The sequence below is a fragment of the Mus musculus genome, chromosome 3, assembly GCF_000001635.26.
Source record: "Mus musculus strain C57BL/6J chromosome 3, GRCm38.p6 C57BL/6J".
In the NCBI taxonomy this organism is placed as follows: domain Eukaryota; kingdom Metazoa; phylum Chordata; class Mammalia; order Rodentia; family Muridae; genus Mus; species Mus musculus.
The window spans coordinates 147411920-147434186 of record NC_000069.6 but is presented as its reverse complement, the minus strand read 5'-3'; the positions used below and the strand labels follow the sequence as shown (position 1 = coordinate 147434186).

Genomic DNA, 22267 nt, shown 5'->3' with positions numbered 1-22267 from the left:
AACTGGAGACAGGAAAGAAATAAATGAAGTTTATCTAGTAGGACATCAAGGAGGTAAGGTAGATGGGTGATTGTATTCAATATATCCAATGGTCCATTGAGGAACTTTGTATAAGGCTTTTTAGAATTTTTTACCTGAGTCATGGGCTCTTATTATTTTGCACTAGTACCTTGGTGTGTTTATTTATACAAAGAATGAATAAGTAGATTCTACAAGTTCTGCATAGTAGCCTTCTGCCAAAATTTGGCTATTACATTGTTTGTTCATTTATTTTTTTGGCTACTGTTTCATGAAATATATATGTACACACACACACACGCACGCACACACACACACACACACACACACACACACACACACATCTCTAGTATGGCATTTTCCTGCCACCAGGATCTCCATGCAGCAGCTGCCCAACCCACAGTTCTCTTGGTGCACATCCTGCTTACATTCCAGCCATCTGGCCCCTATGGCTAGCTGTCCCCAAACCCTGTAACCCAGTAAAATCAAATATAATATATATTTGATTTGATTATAATTTATATTTTATATAAATTATATTAAATGGCTTATAATTTATCAGTCAGATTTATATTAGTAAATTCTTAACCCAGAAAATGCCCACACAATGAACTCAAAACTCAATTGATATAAACACTAGCTGCACACCTAGATGGAGCAAAAGCAGCCTACTTATTATTTAATCATCTATCTAAGAAATTCCCAATAATTATGGGGATTTCTAGCCTTATCATTCACCTGCCTTCACCTGCATATAGTCAGTGATCTACAGGCTACTCTATATTTTAAAGCTGGTTACTCATCAATATCAGTAGACATCAGTGGTTAAGCCAGGTGAACGGAAAAACAGCAGGTGGTTTCAATAGCTTCAAGTCTTGTATCTTCATAACACAGAACTTTTAATGTAGAGACCAGCATCAAGCTCTATACACATTCAGGACAAAGCAGTTGACAGAAAGTGAAAAATTAGTTCCTCGTCATTGAAACTGCTTCCAGGCTATAAGTGATATGAACTATACTAACCTTCCCCCAAACCTACTCCATGTCACCCTCCAACATAAGTCCACCTGATTCATGAGACGATCCAGCCGATACTCCTCAATGAGGAAGAACTCAGAGCATTGTACTAACAATTTCTCAGTCAGAGCAATGTCTGTAAAATGGTTCCATCTCTGCTATCAGTGGAAGGCTTCTAAAATGCTCCTTGGCTTCTGTACCTGGTGTTCCATAGCACTCTTATGCTACATCTCTTCATAGGAATGACATTTTGTTATTCTGGTCTGCATGGTCACTTCACTGAAAAATAATGAAGCAATTTTCAGTTATGGGTCATGAATTACAGATGCCTCTAGTGAAGTGTGCATGTGTGCCTATAAACCCACAAACTCCTAATATAATAAGGCCTAACTGGAGGCCTGAGAAGAGCAAAGCCACGTATTCCAGCGCACTGGATCACAGCCAAAACAGAAACATGACTCTGGATGGTGTAGTCCCTACACTGGACCTGAGCTATGTCATTAATACACTCACCTATAATTTTCAGAGGCAGCTGCATAGCCAGGAATATTGTTACACACACCCTCCATTGTATCCCCAACACATGGGATAGTACCAAGGGCATGTTAGGCATAAAATATACATCTTTGAATTAGTGGATGGATAGCATCCTGGTTTGTTTTTCTATTGCTATAATAAACAACGCAGCCAACAGCAACTTAGGCAGAAACACAACAGGGAATAAACCTGGAGGCAGAAATAGAAACAGCGACTATGGAGGCCTGTTTCTCACTGGGTTGTTCACAATTGCTTGCTCATTTTTGCTGTTTTACACAACAGAGGCCCACCTGCTGTGGGTGGCACTTCCCACAGTGCCACACATCAGTCACCAATCATGAAAATGGTCTGCAGACTTGTTTACAGACCAATTTGATGGGTGCGGTTCTCCAACTGTCATTCCCAATTCATAGATGACTCTAGCTTCTGTCAAGTTGACAAAAATGTAACCAACATAGATGAAGGAGTAGATCACAGATCAATTGATGGGTGGATGGATAGATCCAATTAATTAGTTTGTTTTGTTGCATAATCTGGAAGCAGTCAACATCCCAAGAGAAAGGTTTAAATCCCTTATGAACTAGGACCTCACAAAATCAGTTACTAATTTGATTAGTGCATGTTAGGTCAAAAACTAAAATCAGAAACACCAAATAATTTACACATTCCTTATATGTGTAGTATTAGTCTACTGTCATCCAAATCACATGTATGTATGTATGTATGTATGTATTTATTTATTTATTTATTTATTTTAATGTACCAAACAATTTTACATGTAGCAAAAAAGCGGGACACACACATTTATTCTTCTTTATTCTACACACTAATAAATTTTCTACAAGAAACTTTGTTAAGTAATACTATGTTCGATAATAAATTGTAAAACCCCTGCTCCTCTAGATTAAATATATTATAAAATATTTAAAGTGACATTTATTGTATCAATTTTTAAATAAAGCCTGAGAAAGCTGTTAATATAACTTAATCATCCAAAGCCTTGTTCCTTTTCCATTTCTAACATATTTCTCTGGTAATATATTGTGCCAACTACTGCTAAAATATCAGAGTATAACATAATGCCTACATGACTAAAATGAAGTTTTACAGAATAAAAGGGGGTTGTAAATGTGTAATGTTTCCTATGAATTTCTGCTGAGTGCTTGATATATCATGGCATGTTTCCTGCCAGAGAGATCTCAAGTGAGAGGGAAAGGAAAGTCAGGGAAGACTCGCTTTTGAGAAGAGTTGTTTTATTAATAATCATGGAACAGTTACTGGTCTCTGGCAGCTCCACGTGCGTAGAAAATCAGAGAAAGTTCATTGCTGGTCCAATTATTAATCATACAACAGTGATGGGATACAACTGGGTCTGCTTACCTAACTTAATATTGCACACTCTCGATATATGTTAAATTATTCTATTAGCACCTAAATCATACCAATCATACCGAACATATCAACAAAGGCTGACACAGGTTGGTCTGTGCACGTAATCCACCAGCATCCACACTCTGTGATGAGGTTGACTTTCCTTTACTGAAATCTTATACCTATAAAAAAGAAAGATATGAGAAATTATACCTAAGTGTTCTTTTTAAAAAAGACAATAATGCAGCAATTACAAATATGAAAAGCTCCTAAGCCCCTCTGCCAGGGATGGGAGTCTCAATGGCGGACTGTCTAAAGCAGGTTGACTTGGGGCATGTTGTACGGAATTGTCTTGACCAAGCTAACTGAGGTGAGAAGACCCACACATTGTGGGTGGAAACATTTTCTAGGGAATTGTGGACTGTATAAAAATAGAAAAGGTGTGCTGGGCTCTACTGGCGTGTGCACATCAATCCACTGCCCTGTGCTCTTGATTATGGATGTAACATGCTGCCTGCTGCTAGCTTGAATCCCTCCTTGAATCCCTCATGATGATGGGCAGAGCATAACCTGCAATTGTGAGCCAAATAAGCCCTTTCTGCTGGAAGTTGCTTTTGTCGTTTTTTTTTTTTTGTTTTGTTTTGTTTTGTTTTGTTTTGTTTTATCCCAACAACAGGAAATGAAACCAAGGTGCCTATATAATTTCCTATCTCATATTTTATTTAATTTTAAAATGGAATGCTCCCGTTCAAATGAATATAATAGATGACCTTACCAGGTAGGATAAAGCCTCTTCTTGCTAGCTCCTCGCCTTTGAATCTTCATATTATACCTTCCCAACTGATTGTAAATCATCTTTACAACCTTACAGGGTGACCTCAGTTGTCTGTGAGTTTGTTGTGAATATTATTGAGAAGATAATAATGCATGATTAAGCAATAACCCAATGCAGTAGCATCCTCTTTCTGAAATGGGAAATCAGGTATGAAACTTGGTTTGTGGTAATTCAAAGTAGAAAAATAAAAAGTGTAAATATAAGTTGGCATTCTATGTGGCATCTGTTGGGCCTAGGGTGCTTCTCTGCCCTGGAAGGTAGGGGCAGGAGGATCAAATTTTTTAATGAGTTGGATTCAGTTGGGTCACATAAGGCACTGTCACAAATAAACAAATTTTAAGTTACTTTTGTTCAGTATTTGTTCAGAAGATATCACCGTTTTCAATATCTGCCAGAACAAAACAAACCAAGCAGGAATATGGGAAACTAGGAGAAACGAGACATTCTATGGTCTGGCAGATACATTAAATTCAATTATGGTTTTTATTTCCTGATTGCTAGTAACTTCACTCTAAAGAGTCCCACAGTTATGTCATTAGCTCAAATAATCTAAGATTTTTAAATCATATGCTCGTCAGTCTCTTTGCAGAATTTTAATCCATACATAAAATGTGTTTTCACTCCTCTGGCGTGCCTCTCCCATCCCTGATGATCCTTCAACTACCCTCCCCCACCTCCATCAGCCCCACCTCAGATTTAATAAACATATGTTTTTAATTTGGTTAATTAAGTAATATTTATATTTGAGAAAGATCGCGTGATTTCCAAAACTAGCTATTTGGGAAAGTTCTAAGAAGAATGTTAGTGTGAAGTTAATAAATCATAATAAATAATAAATCATACCTCCTCATCACCTGCATTCAACCTATACAAGCTCTAAGGAATCCTCCTGCTAATACCACAGGACACTCCCTGTAAAATGTGTAGAATCGACTCCAAAGGACAAGGTGAATTCCTGGGTCACCTCTGTTTAAAACATTATACACTCGGAATCTTTGCATTTTCATGTGAAAACCATCCTAAGATTTACCTAGCTTTTCTCTCTCGGGACTTCCTGCAAAGAAGTCACATGCTGCAGTTACTCCTCAAATTAGAGACTTAAGTTCCCCTGCCTGGTCAATTAGAAGACCCTTGACCTTACAAGAGAATACAAGCTCAGACTCGGCGAAAGTCCGCCGTCAACAGCGTGTTGGGCTTTAAAGAAATCTCAGTCGATTTTACAGCTGGATTTTTTTTTCTCCTTTGGTGTATTTCAGGGCCACTGCTGGTTTTCATTCATCTCCCTTCTGTGGGTTGCAGGTGACATTTTGGGGCTAGAAACATAATGTGTCAGAAGATAGCTGCAGCTTCCCACTGTGTTAGTTATTGTTTCCTTTGTCAGGAGGTGAGCGAGCACAAACATTTTCCAATTGCTCAGATTTTCCGACAGGTTTAGATCTACTGAGCCATCACCGATGCCCACGCCTATGCCATTTAGAAGCACTGATAGAGATTTCAGAGAGAAGGCCCGAACAAACGCAGCTACTGTCAGTTAACTCTCTCTCATTCTCTCTCTCTCTCTCTCTCTCTCTCTCTCATTCTCTCTCTCTCTCTCTCTCTCTCTCTCTCTCTCTCTCTCTCTCTCTCTCTCTCTCTCTCTCTCTCTCTCTCTCTCTCTCTTCCCCCCAAGAGGCACAGATTCCATGTCCTCTCCTTGGTTTACCCCTGCTCAATACAAAGGAAATGGGTGGAATGCTTCTCATCTGGGTTCAAAACACCGGCTTACCTTTCTTTTCTCCTTCAGGGAAAACATTATCATGATCAACAGAATGTGTCTCTCGGGACTCAGGCGTGCAGTCCTTTCTCGGATAAAATTCCCCTTAAGAATCAGAATTAAGTCCTTAGTGAAAACTTAAATTACATTTTAAGATTCATTATAATATCATAAGTTCCAGCAAGGCTTTGCCAACGGCACTGAATGATTCATGATAAACTTGAAAACCTCCGTCGCCTCTTCCCAGGGTGTCTTCAATTATTTCTTTGACGAACTCTACTCTTAATTCCTTGTTAAACTGGAGCAATAAGGAGTTTAGGGCCTTTATATTCTTGCTCAAACTTTTTTTTCTTTTTAACTTTGGATATCTGCAAGTAAAATCCCATTGATTGGATCTTTCTAAATGTACCTCTTATAAAATTATGGTTAAATATTATCTTACTCTTACAGAATTTGTAGGACTTATAAATGTAAATTCTCGATAATATCATTTTAGCTATGAGAATCATATCATTAAAAATTGCTCAAATTCATTTTACATCAATCTGAGCAGTTAGTTAAGTTAGAAAATAAGTCTTGATGAAATTTCATCCTGCTTTCAATTTGATTTCCTGGCCACTTAGGATATGGGTTCACGTCACCAGCAATAGAGAGAATTGAACGGATGAAATCAGAGACACCGGGAAGTTGGAAGTCTGCTTTTGTCCCTCATCTGGAGAAACTGAGTCCTGGAACAGACCTGAAGTCTAGCATTTCAAAAATAGCAGTGTGTATTATATTTCTATGAAGGCAGTGGAATCAAATGTGAGTTTAAATATTAGACATACTTGATAGTTAGATATACTTAATGGATACATCTGTTCAGTGAACAGATCTGCTGCATATTCACTGCCTGAGTGTGGCAGCATTCTTGAAATCCTTAACTATGAAAGGCAGAAAGCTTTCTTCCAAGATGTCTCAGAAAACAAAGGGTACATAAAGATAGATGATGGACAGATAGGTAGGTAGATAGATGGATCAATAGAGGTGAAGTGAAAATTTCTGGTGTCTTTGGATACTCAGTTGTATCATGTGACATGTTTCTGGAAACTATCTAATAAGAGGATATTTTTGCTGAAGCAGACACATGGGAGGATTTTTTTGCTAAGAACAGACATGTTTTCTGTAATATTTTGCTAGAGCAGATGCTTGAGAGAACACGTGATGTTTGGAAAGGATATAAATATAACCCAACAAACAGTAGACAATTCTGGATGGTCTTGATACACCTTGGCACACTTTGCTGGTCAGCATTGGGCTTTGCTGATGCTGGTCTTCACTGATGATGCTGGGTAGTATTGGTATGCCTTACCACTTATTGTTGGTCACTATTTGTCATGATTTCATAGAAATGGACCAAAAACTTTTGGTGGTGTTCTGGCAACTTCTTACTTCTATGGATTCTGGCTGATTGGCAGAGCCTAGCAGTTTCTTCTGGATTGAGCTGCCATTGTTGATCCGTGAATGGTGTTTGTGAGTGGATCGAGATGCCACTGCTGATTCATGTGAATTAAACTGCTGATATCCTGACAACACAGGTTGGACTTTCTACAAAGAAATATTTCAAAACAAGTCCACATCCTCCTTTGCTCTCTTAATCTTTCCTTTCCAATACCCCTGGTGGATGGTGGGCTAGAAGGGAAGTTAAAACATTTAAGAACACTTAGTAAAAGTAGGTTTTGAAAAATCTAAGCCTACATAGATAAGAGAGAATGAAAGAGAGAGAAAGATGATAACAAACAAATAGCTAATATATAATAGATAACAGACAAACAGATTGCTAAACAGATGATAGAGAGATGACAATGAGGTGAACTCTACAATGATATTCCATAATGGAAAACACTGTAATTAGTATTAATCTAGTATAACTAACCTGAAAAAATCCACTTTTCCCCCTGCCTCAGTCCAACGCATGCTGTAATAACAAATTATCAGAAACTGGGTAATATGAAATTAATTTTTCAGGTCTGAAGGCTAGTCAGTCCGATACCAAGACACTGGTTTCTGGTAAGGAAGACTTTGCTACATCATCCCATGAAATAAAATGATATAAGAGAGGGCAATAGAGAGAGAAGACTGAACTCATACTTTATAATGAGTTATGTCATCTTCCATGACACTAAGCACAGTGAGGACATCTATTCGTTTGAAAGGAAGGGTTCCTTTTTATTTGGCCCCATTCTATAAGACCACTGGTTGCCAAGTCATTTCCCAAAACTTGCTTCTCATAGACACATCCATGCAAAAGTACTTCAGTGTTTCTCTCTACCTTTGTATAGCATATGCAGCTTACAACTGTATTTTCATGGTCTAGGCTATAATTTGATTGTGTTTGTTTATTTTTTAAAGAAAGGCACATGGTCAACCAGTTATATTCCCTTACTTGGGTAGGTATGTAATTTTAGAGACTAAATGAACTTTGAGAGTTGGTTTTGAGACCCTACCACGGTAGTGAAGCTACTCAAATATCTTTCTCTATTGGAAAGATGTAAGGTGTGTGTGTGTGTGTGTGTGTGTGTGTGTGTATTTAGAGAAAAAAGAGGGAATATCACCGAAGAAAGTATATGTGGTGCTAGTTGGAAAGAAGGAAATGGAACAAAATGAGGTAATAGGAAGATAATTATGATCAAGATGCATTATGTACATGTATAAAACATCATGATAAAATTTATTGTTATGTATAATGGATATATGGTACTGAAAACATTTATAACCATCTTATTCTGACCTAGTATTTCAGGCAGCTACTCGTCTTTCTCATTGTCATCTCAGCTCCAGCCTTTTATTGGCTGCAGACAAAGGGTCACCTTGGTCCTAAAGGTTTGGTCTGTTGTTCCAACAAGATGTAGCCTGTCACACAGAGTTAGGAAAGACAAAAGAGCTACCAGCTCTCACCCACACGCTGTGTTCTCTTGCACACGATTGTACAGTGTTCTGTGATTACTTGGGTCCTCAGTTCACTCAGTATTTCAGATAGCTGTGCATCAAGGCAGAGTTATGTTCTTACCTTTACCGTTCTCCTTTAAAAGTAGAAAGAACTAGAGAACAATATTAATTGAATACCTTAAAATAAAACAGGAAAAAATATTAGCAGGAATGAAGAGTTTGGAGCCTCTAGAGCAACATTAAAAACCATGACTGCATTATTCCGGTAAAGGACACTAGTTTTTCCATCTTAAGTCATCAGATTTATGGATTTGTAGTGAAAGGGGACTGGAGCACAGAGGTACAAAGTGTGCTACAGTCGCAAAGGTTATCACACTTTCTTTGTCTCCTGGCATACCCAACTGCATGAAGAAACACATAAGTAAATAAAATGGATCATTCGGCTAACAATAAAAATCGCATAAAAATATTTGCATCCTTTGGGTGTGGTGGTACATGCCTCTCATCCCTGAAATGGGGGAAGGAAGGGCACTGCAGGTGTCTTTTAACATATTTCAGAAAGGGGACATTTGATGAGTTACAACGTTGCATTCATTAAAGAGATTTAACAAGATGCTGACTCTAAATCTCTGTGCTCTTGTGGTCACAAACTGTCACTTTTAGGAATGACACCCATTTATATGCTGCCACTGGTGATAATTAAACAGAAATATTAGTACACATATGAGAGGAAAAATATAATTTCTTACAGAACTCTTTTTCTTATGACCTGTATATCAAAATGGCCCTTTATTTTACAGATTAGCAATGTTTACAGTTTCTGAGATGTCCTTGCTCTCCAAATATTATTACAGTCACAAAACTGTGAGCTCCAAGCCAAAGCTGTTCACTGTTTTTCTCAGTACCATATAGTTGTTTTCAAGATTGGGGACTAACCGAAGCAGACTCCTCCCCACAGAAAGAAGTTGAAACTAAATCCAAACATGTTTCAAAATAGAGACAAACCTCCATTCAAACTTGATGGTTTCAATATGCAAACTCACCAAAAAAAGTAAAAAAAAAAAAAAAAAAATCACATGGTAATAAAACAAGATGAATGCTTCAGAACAAGCCCTGAAAAAATAGTGACGAAAAATCAAAATGGAAAATGGAAAAGAAAAAAGAAGGAAGAATGTATAGGAGAGATCACAGCTTGCCGTCTGGGTACACAAGCAAGTGTTTAGAATGCACTCTCTATTTTCATTGCATGTAAAATTGACAGACCTATTTGCAGTCAGGGATCTCCTCCATAGAGAGACTTCTGGGCACAATTACTCAAGAGAGTCCTGAGGTTTGTTCTCTCCTGACAGACTGCCCAGACTCCCTCCACCCCCCACTGTGAGCAGAGATGGCATTAACCCTTTCAGCTCCTCAGGGTATCATTTAGGAAGCCACAGAGGTGTTTCCTCTCTGTCCACAGTTCAGCTCCTGGGAGAACCTGGATCAATGTGTTTTATGCCCATGAAATGTGAAAAACAAAGGATGTGTTTTGTTGTAAGAAAGTGAAGTCTACATTTCTCATTATCCCTCTATAGACAGAGATGATCCTCTCTCTGAACCCAGTGGGGCAATCCAATTACAAAGTCATTAGATGCCATTGTAAGGTGATGGCAGGGTGGATTCCTGTTTTCATAACAAGCCTGTTCTGTGTTCATCCAAAACATATATTCTAGCCTCTTGCAGTCAGTTTACAAGGTTTCTAATTAAGCTCCAGAGAGAATTACAGAGTTCAGTGAGCTGAGTCGCTCTGCTATAGCTGACAGGAGAGACACTCTATTTTATCAGAGAGGTAACCACTTTCCTTTCATTTTCTCTACCACACGCATTATCTCTTCTTCCTGTCACAACATTTTTTTATAGGTTTTTATTTCAAAGTATTACCTTAAGATTGCTATCAACACCAGCCAAGGGGACATCTCCATGCAGAATATAGTGGGTGATTTTGCCTTCTTAAAAATAAAGCCTGCTGTAGACAGTACAACACCATATAACATTTCTAAAATAATTCCCCTAGGTGAGAGCAAAAAGACTCTTTTACAACCGAGGTTTAATTTAATTTTAAGGAAAAGAAAATATTTGTGAGCAACCAAATGCACAACTTGCCCAACTTGATTTCTAAGTCAAAATTTTAGCTTTTAAGTTTTTCTTAGACACTTCTTTGGTTTCTATTGCCTGACATATCATCTTCAGGCAGACCAGAACATACCCACACTGGATCACAGTTCATAACTTAGCGAGAAAGCATCGTGAAGAACATAAAGGTCCTTCGTTTCCTATGCAAGGGGGGGAAACACTTTATTATTCAGCTAGAGTAAATGCTCATAACCATGGAATTAAATATTTCTGAAGGGTTCATTCCTGGGCTCTCTGGGTTGAATTAGGCTCCTCTCAGAACTGTACTTCATGTCACCCACATGTCTAAGGAACTGGTGCCTTCTGCTCTGCTGTGCATTTTTTCCAGACATGCCGGATGTCTATGCAATAAGCTCTCTGAAACTTCAAAGAGGCCCTGAGCATTCTGTGCTTTCTCTTCCCTCCATTCCGTGTAAACACCATTAGCAACCAGACCACTGCTCTGCCAGAAGTCCTGATGGCTTGATGTTAGTCTGCTAATTGTTCACGCTTGCTCTCGGCCTTTATTATTCTTGGTGGAACCAGTTACCAGCACATGGGTTCCCTACAGGACTAGAGGTCCTGATGGCATCCCAGGAAACACAGACACCACACCCTATCACTTATTGCTCAGTGCTACAGGTTCCATCCTTGTCAAAGAATTTAAAACCATATCCAGATTCTGCCACATATCTGGTGTTAGGATGAAGGAGGTGAGGTGTGGTGGGTGGATAAGAAGATGAAGGTACCTGCTTCACAGGCAGATTTCTTCATAGTTGCTTAGCATGTACAGTCCCTGGGTTTAATCCACAGCACACGCTTCACCCTCAGGAAAACCAGGAAGCAGAATAGCTGTATCTCTGCATTCCCACTGAACTTAATATATGTTGCAGAACTACAGGAGTTAAACACATAAATAAACAATTTTAAATGATTTTAGATAATAATAAGCCATGGAGGAAAGAAATCCCAGGATAAGATGTGAAATTATGGCTTGAGGGGTTGGGGACCACAGATGGGATGCTCATGAGAGCCCTTACTAGGCAGATGGCATGTGAGCTGAAACCTGAAGGGGTGGAAAAAAAGAATATGAACAGTCTAAATAACAGACAAAAAGGGTTTCAACATAGAGGAGGCAAGAACAAAGCCCCCGGGGTGCGAAAGTTTCTGTGGGAAGCCTCATAGGATGGAGGTGCAAGCCGTCACAGGCTGGTGAAAATTGCCAAGTACACACAGTTCTTTGCCTATGAATGTTCCCAAGAGTCGTCCCCTATTTCTTTGAAGCAGATTGATGCTTTTTTTTTCCCAATAATTCTCCACTTAATGGAACTTCGTGGGTGCAAATTTATTTATTTATTTATTTATTTATTTATTTATTTATTTATTTATTTTTGGAAAATTTATTTGAAAGTCTGTTTAACTTCCCTTCTAGCAAACTCTGTGGGGATAAAAGTACAGCTCTTATAAGACTTCTGTGAGGATTACTGCACGTGGTGGTTATTCGTTTTTTGTTGTTGTTTGTTTGTTTAATTTGACTAGATTTGTAAACACCTAGGAGATGCATATCTGGGTGGAGCAATAAGGGCACTTTGAAATAAGATTAACTGATGGGGGATACTCTAAAGTTGAGAGGTAGAATCTCAGAATAAACAAGAAAAAAGGGAGGAGTTTTCTGAATTCCAGCACTTATGCCTCTGCCTCCTGAATGGATGCTGTGTGACCAGTCATGTCATGAGCTCACAGCCATGCCTGCCCACATGTCAGACTGTATCCTGATGCTCTGAGGCAAGGTAAACCCCTTCCTCCTTAAATGGTTTTTGCCAGGTGCTCTGTCACAGCAATGAGACAAAGACTGCACCACCATGGAGGGCACACCCCAGTTGCTATTTACTCAAGATCCCTGTCTTAAATAAACCAGATTCAGTTTGTAGCACCAATGTTTTTATATGCAGCTATGTGTGGGTGAATTCCTATATACTATACTACCCCCCACTCCGCCTTTCCTGGCAGCTGGTGAGTAGATAGTCTCTGCCATATGGGGTTCTAATTGTCTTTATGATTCCCTCTGCCCTATCTTGGAAAGATTCTGATCCTGGAAGTAGAACATCAGTCTTGTACCCCGAACGTCACTATGAGACATGAAGTCATATTATTTTAAGGCCATCCTGGAGCCACTATCAGAATCTTTACACTCTCTCCTCCCTCACTGAGTTGAACTAAAGATGAGTCTCATACAATCCCTTGATAAGATTTTTGTATGGTAGCATAGCTATGTGTATCACAACACAACTATAACAGAGTAGATATAGGATACTTAGCAGTTTAGTTTCTTTATAACTACCCGTATGATTGACACATTTTGTAAGCATTGCCCTTGTTTAGAGATGGGGGATGCATGAAGATGGAAAACACTGGCAGGATACCTCAAAACCCAAGGAATTTAAAGGGTTGAGTAATATGAAATTATTCCTTCTTTGCATAACAAATCTGGTATGATTTATATCCTTAATTGTTATCTAAAACTGTCATTCCCCAAACATCTGGAGCTGTAAAGATATACAACTAAAATTTATTCTTGTGCAGCTACTGTGCCTCACCAGCACAGAGTAATGTGATGCTGACTCTTCCCATTTGACCTTCCTCCATTATCAGAGGCATTTTTAATCACACCCATAATCTCAATGGATAAGAAAGACTTTTGCTACTAACTAAGTATTTGGAACTTGTCTTAGGATAGAAATGGGACAATCAGGTAACCAGTCTTGCAGAGATTAGAAAGTTGTTCATAGCCTGAGTATGGGCAGGGCAAATGTGATATCTGGTATACCAGCATGTATGGATGAAGAATTCTTACCTATGAACAAATGCATACTGAGCAAAGGCCAAGGTGACTGCATGCTACCTCCTCCCAGGGGAACCTTCAATAAGTAGCTAAATCACACTCTTACCAATCAACAACTCCTATTTGTCAGTGACAGTTTCCCCAAACTCACAGTATTGAAGTGATAATTAGTAGATATTTCTCACAAAGAAATATCATAGATATTTCTATGCCTGTAACTACATGGCCTGTGTGCAATGCTGTCTTTAACCCTCATATATCTTAGTAAATTTATCATGGATAGGAGGATTTCAAATCCACTGGAAACACTCCACATTTCACTGAGCTGGATCCCCACATTTGCAAACCTCTGGTCTGCTGCCCCCGTGGACTTACTGATGTGTGGATTTAGAAGCTTTGTCCCTCTGATGATCATTTCTTCAGGCTTCTTATTCATGTCTACAGCAATTTATGCATAGTTCCTTCAGGAACTTCCAGAATTTTTCAGGATAAGATCTGTCAGCTGTACTCAATATGATTAGAAACAAGAAGATGTGCTTCGGCTATGGGTGCACCTACTGTCTGTGAACTCAAGGACTGTGCTTACAAACATCAGAATTCGAATACATTCTACTTCATATAATTCCATTAAAATCTATCTTCTGGGACTGGAATTCTAACTGCTTCAGCATGTATTTCTCCCAGGAAAGACCTTCCACACTGGCCAGCCAACTACAAAACCTTGTTCTCAGCACTTCTTGCAATTTTAGATGTCTGATGTTTAAGGAAGCTTGCCACCGAAGAGTTTCTAGCTTCTGATTTCTCAAAGCTTGTTTCTCCACTGCTACCCCAATTCAGATCAGTAGAACCTAGCTCACATCCACAGAATAACTCTGGCATCTCCACAACAGGCAGCAGGCATGCTGCTGTAAGGCTTTCAACCTTACTCAGGATAAACAGTAGTATACTAGAAGAGGACACCCCTACCCCGTGCAAACTGTGTATATAACTCAACTTTATATCCACAAAATATACAAAGTTGTAAGGGAGAGAGGGTTGAAGGCAAAAGGAGAAAAGGTAAGAGAGAACTTGGAGGAGAGATTAGTATATAAGGGGAGAAATGAATGGAGGTAAACAGGTGAAAGAGTCCTGGAAGGGAAGAAATAGGGAGGGGAGAATAAAGGATAGGAAGAAAAGAGAAGGGGGAAAGCTTAGAGGAGGAGAGAGGCAGGAGTGGAAGATAGAGGAGAAACATACACACACACACACACACACACACACACACACACACACACACAGAGAGAGAGAGAGAGAGAGAGAGAGAGAGAGAGAGAGAGAGAGAGAGAGAGAGAGAGAGAGACTCTTCTCATTTTCCTGGGAGTTGTGTTAGAACAGCCCATTCTAGTCACTGAGCTTGGCTTCAACTTTGTTACCATGGTTACCTTCGTTGCACCAATCACTGGGAATTCCTGGAGCAGTTCACTGTGGATACTCCTTTTGCTTAATTTAGGTTTTGTTTTGGGAAATTTTCTCACAGTTTTTTGTTTTTTCTCTAACTTCAGCTTATAATGCTCTTCATGGTCTTAAACCACGGTGAGGCCGGCAGGGGATACTCTACTACTGCCTCTCAATTGCTTCCTCCATGGTTCACTGCAGGTGAAGTGAAGAGGTTTACTCTCTTGACCCGGGATTAAGTCTAGGTGCTGTTTCTACATCCTGAGACCAGAGCTTTCTCAGGGCTTCTGTGCACTCTCATGGTAGCCAAGTACCCTTTATTTCTGAAGGAACATAAAAAGGACTTGGTAGAGAGAATGTTCTCTTGTTCTGAATTGTATTATTTCAGAATTCTGGCCTATAGTGTCTTTCCTTCTCTCTTCCCAGGTGGAAGCCTTTTGTCTCTGCTTCTTCAGTTAGGCTTCACCCCATATTCCTATCTGCATAGGAATGTGGCTGCTCTGTGATGATCCACTACTATTGTTTAACACAGAGCTCCTTGGAGAAATAGCCTCTGCTCCCATCCCTTCTTCCATCCTTTGCCTAAATGGACCAACGGAAACATTTCACCTTTCCTCAGTGTTTTGCTTCTACCCTCTCTCCAACGCAGAAACCATTGGCTCCGATGCTAAAATGTTGACCTATAATTTGCTTTGAGTTTCTGATTTTACTTCATTACCAAGAAACATGAAGATGTTCCATTTGAAGAGGTTAGTTTAGGTCTCTTCCTTCCCAACATATAATTCTTCTGAGCATGTGTATGTCACATTCTTGTGTGTGTGTATACCTATCAGTGTATGTATCTATGTATGTGTACATGCTACTTATTATGTGTGCACAGGTCCAATTATGCATGGACATGTTCCTGTGTGTAGATATATACATGTTAAGGTGTGTATGTGTGTATGAATGTGCAACTGTGTGTGGAGGCTATAGATAGATTTCAGGTATCTTCCACTGTTGCTTGCCAAGTTATTTTGGATAGATGGTCTCTCAGTGGATCCAGAAAACACTGTTTTGGGGAGTCCTGCTAGCCAACAACTGGTCCGAGGGCTCAGCCTATAACCGTGGGGACTCTTTCAGTGCTTCAGAGTTAGGTGCATGAAGGGTCTAATCTTTTACTTGGGTGTTGAGGATCCAAACTCAAGTCTTTACGCTTACCAAGCAAGCACCTTACCCCACTGAGCTGTCTCTTCAGCCCCATAAGAGTACTTTTAGATCAAAGAATAAATCAAAACAAAACCTGAGAAAGTATAGATTTTACTTATATCTGAACTCCGGAGGATTCTCCTCTGTTGGATTAACTCGTAGTTGGCCTTTAGAGTTGTGTTAAAAGTTGCCTGCTTTTCAGTATCTGCTATTATTAGCAGTCACCTTGTTCTTCCAGAAATCATTCGAAGGTGAAATGGTTTGTTTGTCTCCTTCTTCTTGGGAGGGGTCCTTTGAAAGTCAGTTCATGTGATTAGAAGTTTTATCTCTTGATCTTAAAAAATAAAAGTGATTTTGTAGACTTCTATTGCTTGCAGTCAGGAAAAAAATGACAGCTCCTGGCAGCCCTCTGTGGTCTTAGAAGAGAGAGACAGAGACACAGAAAGAGAGACAGACAGAGAGAGACAGAGAGAGAGACAGAGAGAGACACAGAGAGAGCTCTATCTAACTGGGGCATTTTATATTAGAAAATGGAGACATGAAGAGGTCTAGTATGTTGCCCCTGTATCATAGATCTATTAAAAGCCATGATTGAAATTCAAGTTCAGATTTTCCTGATGTAAAACTCATCTGTCTTAAAATCTGTCTTAAACGTGGACAAGCATCCCTTAAATCTTTTCACCAGAATTCGACACCTTAGATGTTCAGTTCTGGAGCCCTCAGCTCTTTCACCTTGCATCCCGCCAGCACATTGGAAGGAACCTCACATTTTAGTCAACAAATCTCTATGTGTAAGAACTTAAAGGACAAAATCTCTCCCCTAAGTTTAGGTGAATATACCTGCAGAATCCTGCTATTCTCCAAGGCCTTGAACTATTTTGAAAAGCAAATATCAGTAATTTTGCCATTATTAAAAAAAAAAAACTAGACTTTTTTTTTAAAGTTTCCAGTTTCTGTTGCCTTGGAGAAATGCCCAGGCATGTGGAGTGAAACATCATATGATCTTCGGCCCAGGGAGCTAGAGGAGAGAGGATGGCTTCAGGGCTGACAGTTTCTTCAGGAAACTGAGGAAGCAACTTGGATTTGGTGGCACAGTTGAAGTTCATGAAGAACCTGCACTGTTATCAGAGAAAGTGTCAAATTCATCGACAGAAGCAGAGACTGAAATCAGAGCTCGTGCAGTGGTGCCAGGGAGGGCAGAGCAGGGCTTTGGAAAGAGGTGTCAGGTGCTCTGCAGAAAATGATGGATGTAAAACATACCCTGTGTGGCCTGCAGAAGTCATTCTGGTTGTTTCAGAGCCTGAAATCGTCTCATATGCAGCCAGATGACTCTCACACCTTAACCAGACATAGCCTGGATGGCTGATTTTATTTAAATAAACTATGTGCTTGTGTTATCTTGTTTGGCATTCATGACAATCCTAAATAGGAAGTGAACTTGTTGCTAGTTCTTTTTTTACAGACGAAACCCCCAACACTTTAAACAGAATTCTTAAAATGTAATCACACAACAGCAATGTCGTTTGTATCAGATGCCCAAATCCACTTCCTGTGTGCACAGAGCTTCATGTCTTCTCTGAATATTGTACACACAGACACACAGACGCACCCACACATATGCACACACATAGAGACAGCAACAGAGAGAGGCAGAGAGACAGAGACAGAGAAACAGAGACAGAGAGACAGAGAGACAGATATAGAGACAGAGAGACAGAGATAGAGACAGAGACAGAGAGACAGAGACAGAGACAGAGAGACAGAGAGACAGAGAGACAGAGAGACATAGAGACAGAGATAGAGACAGAGATAGAGACAGAGATAGAGACAGAGACAGAGACAGAGACAGAGACAGAGAGTTCACAAACCACTGAGGAATCACTGTTTTCCAAGCTGCAGAATGATAAAATGGAAAAGATTTTAAAAGGCTGAACCTTCTGCAAAGTATAAGCAGCAAATCTTCATGTTGTGCTGAGGAAAGCCCAATGTTTCATATCTCATAGAGACATAAATCAAAACCTTCCTACCAGCACTAGCAACCATTTTAAGGTTTTATTAAGGTAAAGAATTATCTTTAGAGTCACACCTTAGAAGACAGATCAGGTTAGAAAGAAGAGGAACGGCTTCCATGTGGAAAGGGGAGGGTGTGGCTGAATATTGGACCATTTTTTCCTTAAGCCCTGCTGTGAAGTATTTCCCTGCATCTCTTTTTCAATGCACTTATGTGTCGAGGAGTCTGTCTTCGCCATGACAGTGTGACATTCTTGAACGCAAGGGTGAGGGCATTCACTTTATTGCCACATCCTAAGTGTTCAACAGACCGTGTGGATATAGTAATCATTCGATGAGAGCTAATGAATGAATAAGGGGAGGATGTTATCATAAAACAAACAAGACAGACACACACACTACACAATTACAGCACTATGCAGTTCCACAGGTATGTGCATAGTTTTATATATAGTACATGTGTATGTAGTCACAAAATATGATTTTATATGTTACATAAATCACACCACACATTTATGTCTTATTTCAGATTGAAATATTGATGTGACATATTTAAAGACATATACATATATATGTATATATGTATATGTGTGTATGTATGTATGTATATATGTATGTATGTATATGTATGTATGTATAAGTCTTTATACACACACACACACACACACACACACACACAGAGTACAGATACATGCTGATAAAGCATATGTATATGTCAGGATGTATATGCCCTTCTAGTGAAGCACACTACTATATCATGTACACCCATACATTTACTCATTTTGATGGTCATTTTCTCACATTACGTTTCTGTTATTGAATAGCATTTAATGAAACTATATTAAAAGAGAAATGATAAAAGACTTTAGTTGTTGCCGCGTGTGGTAGCACACGCCTTTAATCCCAGCACTTGGGAGGCAGAGGCAGGCAGATTTCTGAGTTCGAGGCCAGCCTGGTCTACAGAGTGAGTTCCAGGACAGCTAGGGCTACACAGAGAAACCCTGTCTCGGAAAAAAAAACAAAAAAACAAAAAAAACAAAAACAAAAAAAACAAAAAAACAAACAACAAAAAAAAGACTTTAGTTGTGAACTGTGGAGAGAGATCACAGTGGAAATGTTAATCTGGGGTTTGCCTCACTGGGTACGGTACTCACTGCAATGCATGAGGCAGAAGGAGGGATCCCAGGTGCTAGCAGGCCATATGCTCCGGACAAAATGGTGAGTTCCAGCTGTAGTGCAAAAACTATCACAGAAACATGAAAAGAGAGTCTGGTTGGTAAAGGTGCCTCCTGTAAGCTTGATGACCAAGCTCAGTCCCCAGACCCGATCTGGTTGTATTCTGACTTCCACATGTATGCTCTGGTATGCAAACAACATTCATATAGACACAAACACACACATGAATATATATATAAAACACAAATAATATCTATAATATCTACAGATTATATATATATATATATATATATATATATGCACATATATATTTGTGTGTGTATATAACTGTGTTGGCTCATGTTTGGTATATATGTGCCTGTATACATATATATGTGTTTGTGTGTGTGTGTATATCTATATATGAGTATGTGTATATATGTATTATATATGTATTATGTATATTTGCATTTATGTACAAAACCAGCAAATTTTATGTCTATTCTTGCACAAACAATATTACCAAGAAGAAGTTGGGGAGGAAAGGGTTTATTCAGCTTACACTTTCCACATTGCTGTTTATCACTAAGGAAGTCAGGACTGGAACTCAAGCAGGTCAGGAAGCAGGAGCTGATGCAGAGGCCATGGAGGGATGTTCCTTACTGGCTTGCTTCCCCTGGCTTGCTCAGCCTGCTTTCTTATAGAACCAAGACTACCAGCCCAGAGATGGTCCCACCCACAAGGGGCCCTCCCTCCTTGATCACTAATTGAGAAAACACCCCACAGCTATATCTCATAGAGGCACTTCTCCAACTGAAGCTCCTTTCTCTTTCTCTGTGATAAAAGACACGCAAAACCAGCCAGTGCTATATATAATTTGCTGGTATAAATTGTATACACACACACACACACACGCACACACACACACACACACACACACACACACACACAAAATCTAAATCTAATTCCAAATATGTCTAGCCTTGTACAAATGAATGTGAGAATTGCTGATACTCTTCACTACCCACTCACAGTCACAGGTAATTTTTTTGACACTTATGCAACTGTGCCTCTCTGATGCCACTGAGTCCCAAGCACACAATTAGCTCCAATCATCTTTGTCAAGAAAGCACCCCTGGTGGCTGTCTGCATCCCACTGTCCAACTACAGACTTCTTCTGATCCCCAATATTGAACAGAGTCAACCTGGACTAAGCTATGGATGCGTTCAGGAACTTTTCATTCTCATTCGATCACCCATGCCCTTGTTCCCAAGCTGAGAACTGCCACTCTGTAGGCTGACATAGGGACAGCGTGGTGCACATTCCTATCTCAAAGGCATTGTGCTCCTCTCGTGACAGTTTCTCAATCCTGTGCTTATACAAGGGTTCAAAGAGATAATGGATGGGCATTCACATAAGTATACTTAATTTTTATAATGAAAATCTCATGGAAAATAAAAACATTTAAGAGTGCAAATACTCTAGACGACAGGCGAATTTTTTTTTACACACAACTTAATAGCAATGTTTCATTATTTGAGGTACAGCCATGGCGGTCTGAGCTCCAATCTGAGATGAGCATGCTTTCATGACACAGAACAAAATGTAGGCTCAGCAGGGCATTGGCTAGAGAAGACTTTCATTCCCTCATTTAAGCCAGAGCAAAACCTCAGGCCTAAGGCCTGGCCTAGGCTCACAACAAATACAATGATAGTGGAACGGAAATTCTCCAGGTGGTTTGAGCCACATCCTGCCCCTGCATAGACCTGCCACGATTCTAAATGGGAAGGATCTCTAGGGTTTGAAGCCTCACCTGCATAGACCTGCTACCTTTGTAAATTAGAGGATCTCTAGGATTTGAAGCCTGAACTGTAAACTCCTCCCCAACAGTCTCGTGTTACTCTGGTCCTTTGTGATTTATAAACAAACTGCTTTGGCACTTTGGGTGTTCTAACTGGAAAGTACCTGAAGTTTGAAAGCCCATGAACTAAGGATGAATGGAGTATAAATAAGCCAGATCGGGAAACTTCAGGGCTTGCTTGGGTCCGTTTTTCCATTACTGCATCATGTGTAACCTGGGTTACCTCCTTTGGGCTAGAACAGCCATTCCTATGTAATTCCTTTGCCAATAGAGACTTTCATCACGTAGAGAACTTCCTCTGTAAAGCTTGTGATATATATTATATTGAAATGGATTTGTTTGGATATGTTTTTGAGGCTCAATACAGAAAAGCATATGATATAAGCGGTATTATCCTTAATCAAAAGTTACTTTTATTTGTAGATTTTAAGGGCAACTAAAATTTTTATTTGACAGGTTTGAATATCTCTAGTTGAGCATACCTGCACATTTTTATTATGTTCTAAGATTGGGCATAAATCAAACGATTTCCCACAGACAAATAAAAGTAGCAGAGTAATACAGTTCTTGGAATTTAACACCTCTCGGTCAGGAGATCACACATGCCAAGGTGTTTATTTATGCACCTCTTAAAGTTGAAGTCTGTGGCAGGAGACCTGAAGAATGCCTTTCCTTCATTTACATAGGCTTGGTGGTGTTGGGACAGCAAATGACCCAGGCGCGTCATCAGGAACATAGCATCTGGCATTTTCATGAAAATATGCATGTTTTATGGTTTTCTGTTTAGATGACAACCACCTGGTATAACCATTGAAATCTAATAAGCATATTTAATGTTTTTGTGTGTAGTGTATGTGTCTGTGTGTGCAGATATGCTTGTGTAAAGTGTGAAAGTACACAAACAGAGGCATAGCAGGACAGCAAGTAGCTGCCTCTACTGCTTTCTGCATCATTGCCTTGAGATGAGATCTGTCATTGAACTGGAAGCTGCTGTGGTACCTGGCCAGCAAGGTCTCAGATCCACTGTCTTCAACCCTTACTGTGAAGGTCACAGGAACACATACACAGCCCGGCTTTTTGCTTGGTTGCTGGGAATTTTAATTCAGGTACTCATGCTTCAAGAGCAAGCTCTCTTACCTACTGAGCCATCCCCACACTGCTAAATA

The 22267-nt window shown here is 39.6% G+C and overlaps 1 long non-coding RNA gene across 3 annotated transcripts; it reads right to left on the bottom strand.

The window, feature by feature from the left end:
• Window positions 1-899: 899 nt before the first annotated feature.
• Window positions 900-5611, bottom strand: Gm37041. Of its 3 annotated transcripts, none has more exons than XR_867729.1 (4): window positions 5544-5611; window positions 3024-3125; window positions 1863-2105; window positions 900-1314 (listed from the first exon to the last, which is right to left on the bottom strand). It is a non-coding gene; the product is annotated as a predicted gene, 37041 (long non-coding RNA). The 3 variants fall into 3 exon arrangements; XR_867728.1 differs by lacking the exon at window positions 5544-5611 and adding an exon at window positions 3719-4427; XR_867727.1 differs by lacking the exon at window positions 5544-5611 and having other exon boundaries at window positions 3024-3566.
• Window positions 5612-22267: the final 16656 nt, after the last annotated feature.